General features: G+C 40.9%; 1 long non-coding RNA gene across 1 annotated transcript; it reads left to right on the top strand.

The window, feature by feature from the left end:
- The first annotated feature begins 710 nt into the window (after positions 1-710).
- On the top strand, positions 711-6,985 carry LOC145650526 (uncharacterized). Its single transcript, XR_014116714.1, has 3 exons — positions 711-777; positions 6,331-6,483; positions 6,590-6,985. It is a non-coding gene; the product is annotated as an uncharacterized LOC145650526 (long non-coding RNA).
- The last annotated feature ends 425 nt before the right edge of the window (positions 6,986-7,410 follow it).

Below are 7,410 nucleotides of genomic sequence, written 5' to 3'. Positions count from 1 at the left end.
TAACAATTTTAAGAGAAAAAAAAAGCAATTAATGTCTAGTCCAACTTTCTAGAGGTCCTAGTCTTGTCTCGATGGTGTGCATGTGTCTGAAACCGGCCAATCTGTGTGAACATCCATTAAGGGCAATGGAGAGATAGTTGGCTGGGGTGGAGGTGTGGTGGGCTACAGCAGGGGAGATCAGGGGGTGGTGGGAGTAGCCATGGCAGCTGAGATGGGTTGAGGCTCAGTAACATCATGCTATCGGGGTAGTTGTACCTTGTACCGGTGGCAGAAAGAGACATTAGATTATTAGGCATGCCCAGGTACAAGGGAACTGTAATGTGCAAAGATGGTCTCTGGCAGATCTAGCTATGACAGCACAGCTAAAAGGAAAGAGCCAGAAGAAAACACAGGCATGAAGCACCCTTGAACATCAGCATTCTGCTGCTCTCAACAAACTTGAGTGACAAAAGAGAGGTGAGGTGACAGCATCATAACATCCCAGTTTACCATAACTCTCAATGCCCATGGACCCCGAGATCTACACCTTTACCTAAGATGGGAAGTAGTTAATAACATGCCTGACTGTACAGCCTTAAATATTGAGACTGTGTCTGAGTCTCAAACATTTACAGCGATGGACTTCATAGTGTATGGATGGGTTTCATAGCGTGGGTGCTTTATAGGAAAAGGCTCTGCCCCCTGCAGTAGATTTTCTTATTCTTGTTACTAGTAAAGGGCTGCACCTTTTGATCTAAGAAGACGTGGTGGATCGTAATGCACTAGGAGTTCTCTGAGGTACTGTGTGGCAAGACCATTTAGTGCTTTGTAGGTCATTCGAAGTATTTTATAATCGATGAAAGATTTTACTGGGAGCCAATTTAATGTAGCTAAGATAGGAGTGATGTGATCAAATCCTCTAGTTCTAGTAAGAACTCTGGCTGCTGCATTTTGAACTGGCTGGAGCTTGTTTAGGCACTTAATGGTACAATCAGATAGTAAGACATTACAGTAGTCCAATCTAGAAGTGAGAAATGCATGGCCAACTTTTCTGCATCATGTGAGGACAGCATGTTCCTAATCTTTGAAATGTTCCTGAGATGGACAAAGGCAGTCCTAGAAATATTATTTACATGAGCATCGAACGAGAGACTGAGATTCATAATAACTCCAAGGGAAGATGTGATTGGGAGACCATTGAGGTTCATTGAGTAATTAGAGAGTGAGGACCTTGCTGTTTCTGGGCTTAATAGAAGCACCTCTGTTTTGTCAGGATTAAGTGAGAGAAAGTTCCTCAATATCCAGTGTCTGATGTCCTTTATGCGTTTGTCAATAATACTAAGATAAAATATCTCCTGCGGTTTGGCTGAGACACATAGACGAGAATCAGTGTAGCAGTGAAAACTAGCACAGTGTTTATGTATAATGTCAACTAGAGGTAGCAAATATAAAGAAAATGCCAAAGGCCTTAGAACAGATCCTTGTGGGACACCATAGCTAACATTGTATGCTGAGAAGTCTCCATGTAGGTTAACAAACTGGTATCGACCAGATAGGTAAAATTTAAACCAGGAAAGGGCTATTCCCGTAATCCCAACAACATTCTCGAATTTATCTAGTAAAATGTTGTGATCTATAGTGTCAAATGCTGCACTCAGATCAAACAATATAAAGAAAGAGACATAACCCTGGTCAGAAGCCAACAACAGGTCATTAACTACTTTAATTAGTGCTGTTTCCATACTGGGATTAGGCCTAAATCCTGACTAAAAGACTTCATTTATCTGATTCTGATTCAGATATGAGTTTAGCTGCTGAGCTACAGTTTTTAGGATCTTAAAAATAAATAGATTTTGAGCGAGAGATCAAAGATGTAAGTTCTGGCTCTTGGAGAGCTGCAAAGGATTCTAGAGTCATTTTTGGCTTGGTTGCTCTGATCTCTGAGTAGCTGCCTAATGTCATGTTAATACTCTTAATGTTATCTCTAATGTGCTTAATTTTCTCTTTAAAGAAATTTATGAATTCATTACTACTGTGTGATGTTGTAATCTGAGCATTGGTGTCAGATTTATTCCTAGTTAGATGTGCAATTGTACTAAAAAGAAATCCTGGATTATTTTGGTTATTTTCTATTAGAGTCAAGAGATAAGATGTTTGAGGAGTAATAAGTGCTTTTCTGTACTTGAGAAGGCTCTCTGTCCATGCAAAATGGAAGACTACAAGCTTTTGAGTGTTTTGTTTTAAACTGTGATTGTGATCATTATACCAAGGTACTAATTTTTTGTCCCTAATTATTTTATTTCATAAGTGGAGTAACATCATCACGTGTGCAGCGGAATACTGATTCTAAGCATTCAGTCATTTGATCAAATTCTGTGGGGTTTGAGGGTGTCTTAGTCACAAATGATAAGCCTGGGAGATTCCCAATAAATCTAGGTGCAGTGTCTGACAGGATTGTGTGTCCGGCGTAGTAGCGAGGCGAGGTTACTATATTGTGGCTCATACATAGTCACAATGAAATAAGGGAATGGTCTGAGATGGCATCAGGCTGGGGTAATATGATGACGTTCTCTATGTCTACACCGAATTTCAGTACTAAATCAAGCGTATATCCACCAGAGTGTGTGGGTTCTCATACATTGGATGAAACCAATTGATTCTAATATAGAAGGTCTTCAGAATAAGTATTGAAATCACCAACAATAATGACTCTTTCTACTAGAGTGACTAGATTAGAGAGGAAATCTGCAAATCTTTTTTAATAAATTCTGGGTAGAGTCCTGGTGGCCTGTAGATGCCAATTAGTGGAAGAGGCTGGGTGGGCTTCTTATCTGTGGCTACATCATTTATGCTAGTAAAAATCATTTCAAAGGACTCAAAATCATTACCAGCTTTCTGGTTCATGCCTAATGTGTCAGTATAAATAACTGCAGTGCCACCTCCACAGCCAGTTACATGAGGGTGGTGCACATAGCTGTAGCCAGAAGGACACGCTTCATTTAAAGATATGGACTCATTTGGCTTGATCCAGGTTTCTGTTAGACAAAGCACATTAAATCCATTAGGTTATTAAGACATGTTTTTCTTTGTTTTATTATTCAACCCCCATAAAATTTGTTTGAATTACAAATTACACTTTGATGTTTTGTACTGTCATATTTTCTTAAAAATAAATGGATAAACCAGTGAGTTGTAGACATTCCAAGCTTACATAAACAAAATATGTCAGTTTACAGCTGGGCTTTACCTGTCAGGCTGGACAAAAAACAAAAAGCATTCTAAAGGAATTAGAATACATAAAAGTATGGACGTTTAGAAGTGTTTGGATATCTCAGTGAGGGCATGGAAACTGCATAATTTCACCCAGACCCTGACTAGAGAAAGTTTAGGGTTAGGGTTATTAGGATTATAGGATTAGGGTTATTAGGGGCATAGGGTTAGGGTTAGGTTTATTAGGGTTATTAGGTTTTTAGGGTTAGACGAATCCTAACTTTCCTGAACAAGCGTGTAGTATGGAGGAGTGCAGTATCTGGAGGAGGCAGTATTGTGATGTGCTGCTGCTCAGCAATGAGTGGGCATCTTCTAAAAACTGAAGGATGGATGGATAGTGTAAATAGAGAGAGACACTGCAAAAAAACAAAAACAAAACAACCTGCTTAAATCTGCTTAGAGACTTAAAAGTTCTCCAAGACAAAATCCACATCTCAGTCCAATCTTTCTTACCCCATCTTACCCCATCTTACCCCAGCATTTCCCATTTTACCCCATCTTACCCCAGTTTACCCCTGCTTACCCTAATTTATCCTATCTTATCCTATTTTATCCCATCTGACAAGGGTTAAGATTAGGGTTAACCCCATCTTACCCCAGCTGACTAGATTTAAGAGTTAAGGTTTAAGCCTTTGGTTTGGGTTTGGGTTTAGGTTTAGGGTTAGGGTTAGGTTTAGGGTTTGGATTTAAGGTTTAGGTATAGGTTTAGGGTTTGGGTTTGGGTTTGGGTTAGGTTTAGGATTAGGGTGTAAGTTTAAGTTTAGGTTTAAGGTTTAGATTTAGGGTTCAGGGTTAGGTTTAGGTTTAGGGTTAAGGTTTAAGTTTAGGGTTTGGGTTACGTTTAGATTTAGGGTTTGGGGTTAGGTTTATGGTTTAGGGGTTTGGGTTAGGGTGAGGTTTAGGGTTCGGGTTTAGGTTTAAGGTTAGGGTTATGGTTAGGTTTAGGGTTTGGGTATAGGGTTTAGGTTTAGGGTTTGGGTTTGGGTTTAGGTTTAGGTTTAGGTTTAGGTTTAGGGTTTGGGTTCAGGTTCAGGTTTAGGTTTAGGTTTAGGTTTAGGGCTTGGGTATAGGGTGTAGGTTTAGGGTTTGGGTTCAGGTTCAGGTTCAGGTGTAGGTTTAGGTTTAGGTTTAGGGCTTAGGTATAGGGTGTAGGTTTAGGGTTTGGGTTTAGGTTTAGGTTTAAGGTTTGGGTTAGGTTTAGGGTTAGTGTTTAAATTTAAATTTGGGTTAACCCCATCTGATGTAAAAGTGTTGGCTAGAAGGAGCTGTTTAATCCATGTATTCTTGCTATTCCTTAATGCCTCATTAATGCTGATACCTAATTTAGCTGTGGTGCATATAAAACTGGATACAGTGAGCACACAGTACAAAAGTAAACTACTGGTGGGGTCCGATGGTTTTATTTGTATGAGTGTGGTTGTTTGTGTGTGTATATATATATATATATATATATATATATATATATATATATATATATATATATATATATATATATATATATGTGTGTGTGTGTGTATATTTGTCTGTGTATAAGAGACAGAGAGTTTTGGGAAAGGATCAACTCTTACTTGCTTGTATAAGGATAAGAGTGATCCAGTGGCCTTTGGTCCAGGCATACCGTAACTGCAGGGCTGTAACTGCAGGGCTGTAGCAATGTAACTACTGCCCTGAAATTTGTGCACTGGAACAGTTGCAGTGTAACATCTGCTCTGTAATGGCCGCACTGGGGTGACACTGGGCACATGAGTTCTACTCTCCTTTGTTGAACTATCCTGAGAAACACTGTTCCAGTTCTCTCTGTACGAGCACAAAGCATCTAGTACGCATGAAGTTCACGTGGGTGTATGATGTCCCTCCCCCAGGGCAGCGTCCCTGTGTCCTGAACTAAAGGAAGGGGGTGGTGTGGTGCATACAGCACTGTTGTTTTCAAGTGTCACTATAATGTAACTAATGGTTAATTATTTGAGAGAATAATGAGTTATAATTATGCTGTTTGCCTTGCAGGCTTTATTGCTGTTACTTGGTTAAGAAATCCACTCTGGCTTTTAGACTTTGGAATTCAAAAGAGCAGCTCTGAGGTCAAGAATTGCACAAAAGTTTGGCAACATGGTCCTGTTGCCTGCTTCAGGAGTTCTGTGGGATACATGTGAGGGGAGAAGCTGTCTGCAGTTAGGCACTTAGAGTTGGGGGTTAGGGTTAGGGTTTGGGGGTTAGGTTAGGATTAAGGGTAGGGTTAGGTTTAGGCGGTCAGGGTTGGGGGGTTAAGTTTAGAAGCTAACTCTAACCCTAACCCTAACCCCTAATGCTAACCCTAACCCCTAACCCTAACCCCTAACCCTAAACCCTAAACCCTAAACCCTAACCCTAACTCTAACCCTAACCCTAACCATAAAGGACTCGACCCTGGAGTGCAAGTGCAGAATGGTAATTGTTTATACATAAATGATGTATGGGAAGTGTAGTTATATATATATATATGTGTGTGTGTGTGTGTGTGTGTGTGTGTGTGTGTGTGTGTGTGTGTGTGTGTGTGTGTGTGTGTAAATATGGTAAGTGTAGTTCCTGGACATATATATATATATATATATGTGAATATATATAACTCCTGACTTCCAGCAATCCGACTGCATGTCCACTGGATCCAATGCCTTCTGCTCTGTTCCATACAATCACAAGAGCTCTGCTTCCTTTCATCTCTGTCATCATCAACAACTCCTTATCTTCTGGATACGTGCCAACTTCATTCAAAACTGTCAGGGTGGTACCAATCCTCAAGAAAGCCACACTTGATGGTGCCAACATTACCAACTACAGACTGGTATCACTTCTCTCTTTCCTCTCAAAAGCCCTTGAATGAGCAGTTTACAATCAATCATCTCTGTTCCTCACCCAGAACCAGTTGCATTATCCCAATCAGTCTGGCTACAAACCGGCACATTCTACAGAAACAGCCCTCATAGTAGTGATGGAGAAACTTCATGCTGCTAAAGCTGCCAAACTGTCATCTGTTTTGATTCTTCTAGACCTTTCAGCAGCCTTTGACACAGTGAACCACAACATTCTCCTCTCTGTTTTCTCCAGGCTTGGTGTGACTGGCTCTGCTTGGAGATGGTTTCAGTGCTATTTGGAGGGATGGTCCTATCAGGTGACATGGAGAGGATCCACATCCAAACCGTGCAGACTCTCCACTGGTGTTCCACAGGGCTCAGTATTGGGCCCACTTCTCTTCTCTTTGTATACTCATTCTCTTGTTGATGTAATATCTTCTCATGGTTTCTCCTACCACTGCTATGCTGATGACACTCAATTATTTCTTTTTTTTCCACTCTCTGACATGCAGGTCTCCAGACGTATCTCAGCATGCTTGACTGACATTGCGTCATGGATGACAGTCCACCACTTGAAGCGCAACCCCAGTAAAACTGAGCTTCTGTACATCTCAGGAACTCCCAATCCTTACCATGACCTCACAGTTTCCTTTGAAAACTCCTTGGTATCACCATCTGAAGCTGCCTATAGCCTGAGCATAACTTTGGACAACCAGTTGTTGTTCTCAACTCATGTTTCAAATCTAACCCTGTCTTGTAGATTCCTCCTTTGTAACATATGAAGGATTTGGCCCTTTCTCTCACAGGAAGCTACCCAGGTGCTTGTGTAGTCTCTTGTGATCTCAAAGCTAAATGCTGTAAATATAAGAGTAAATGTAAATGTCAAAACTAGACTATAACTCATTACTTGCTGGTTTTACTCTAAGAGCCATCAAAGCTCTACAACTTGTTCAGAACGCAGCAGCACGACTGGTCTTCAATCTTCCGAAGTTCACACATGTCACTGCACTGCTGTGCTCCCTTCATTGGCTTCCAGTAGCTGCACGCATAACATTTAAAACCTTGATGCTTGCCTAGAAAGTCAAAAATGGACCGGCCCCTTCATACATGAGGTGAAAACACTGCTACTCTCTGTGCTTGGCTGTTCAGGGAGGTCTCACTCTTTCTCTCTCAGATACACACCGTGCTGATGGATCAGCCACAGTTACATGATACAGGAGATACCAAGAATAGAATGTGTTCTGTGAACATGACGCATCTTCAGACTGTTGCAGAAAGGTCACGTTTGTTGTCCTAATCTGGAGGGCCACATGCTACTGTGAGCAGATACACA

The sequence above is a fragment of the Electrophorus electricus genome, chromosome 1 (assembly GCF_041902795.1).
Source record: "Electrophorus electricus isolate QZ-2024a chromosome 1, ASM4190279v1, whole genome shotgun sequence".
In the NCBI taxonomy this organism is placed as follows: domain Eukaryota; kingdom Metazoa; phylum Chordata; class Actinopteri; order Gymnotiformes; family Gymnotidae; genus Electrophorus; species Electrophorus electricus.
Note: the sequence above shows the minus strand (reverse complement) of the source record. Positions and strands in the feature narration are given on the sequence as shown.